Raw genomic sequence first — 1,089 nt, 5'->3', positions numbered from 1 at the left:
CTATAATATTAAATTTGTAAAATCCCATCGAGTTGAACCTTTTGCATAAGGTAAGGAAACACAAGCTCAAATGAAATTGGCTTAATTTCTTTTACATTTACAGCTAATAACATTTTTAATATGATCTTATGAATAATTTCCAATTTAAATAAAGTTTTTTTGATAAGAAAAATGTTGAAAACTTGGAAATGGTTCCACCATTCCACCTCCATGCTAAGATACAGTGTTATTAGCATGAGTAGTTATAAATCCATTGTCTTCTTTACACTAACTTAAATTTTTGGTGGTTATATGTTGACAAGTAGAACCAACAAATCTCCAATCAATGACATTTCCATAGGAAGTAGTAATTAAAACTCGTCCTTGCTCAATTTGGCATTTTCTCCAATGTATCATTCTCTAATAAAGATAAAGGAAGCAACTGACAGGGAGGAATATCAGGATATCCTGAAGTTATGTTACTGATATCTCTATGAAAACCATACTCTTGGAATATGTAATAGAGAGATATAATATTACCACAAACTTTATAAAGCCATGCTTGAGCTACTTTCAAAAAATGGGATTCATATCCAATGCATATGGGAAAAATATCAATGCCTAATTTATAATTAGAAAGTCAGTCCTTCTTCATTAGATTTAAGGGATCCCCTGTTATCATGGGGATCTGAAAGCCATTGAATGTCATTATTATGAATAGATAGGAGTATAAAACCAATGAACTACTTTTAACAAGGGAGTATTAGGAATAAATGCCCAGTAGCTGGTATTATCTGCCATTCTACTTACCCATTCTGCGAGTCTTTCCTTGTCTAAGTATGATCTCTTTCAGCTCATCTCAAAGTTTTATGTTTCTGGAGGGCACCCACAGTGTTTCTGAGCTGTAGAGATATAAACAAATCCTCAAATCTACCTAATAACAAATCCCTTTTTCTATTCATTAGTTAGAAGTTCCTTATAATATATAGGCCGATTCAGTTCTCTAGATGATTGCAATATCCAATGTCTGGAGTTTCTCGTTTTTCGTTATCATTTAAAAAAATTTAAGGCTTTTTGTAAAATAGTTTAGGAGATGATATTCCATACCCC

At 32.0% G+C, this 1,089-nt stretch overlaps 1 pseudogene; it reads right to left on the bottom strand.

Annotated features, from left to right (window-relative positions):
- Nucleotides 1-793, bottom strand: part of LOC102870390 — a 107,003-nt pseudogene extending 106,210 nt beyond the window's left edge.
- Nucleotides 794-1,089: the final 296 nt, after the last annotated feature.

This window comes from Elephantulus edwardii, unplaced genomic scaffold (assembly GCF_000299155.1).
Source record: "Elephantulus edwardii isolate Elephantulus edwardi_28Jun2011 unplaced genomic scaffold, EleEdw1.0 scaffold00434, whole genome shotgun sequence".
Lineage (NCBI taxonomy): Eukaryota > Metazoa > Chordata > Mammalia > Macroscelidea > Macroscelididae > Elephantulus > Elephantulus edwardii.
This window is presented reverse-complemented; position numbering and strand designations above follow the sequence as displayed.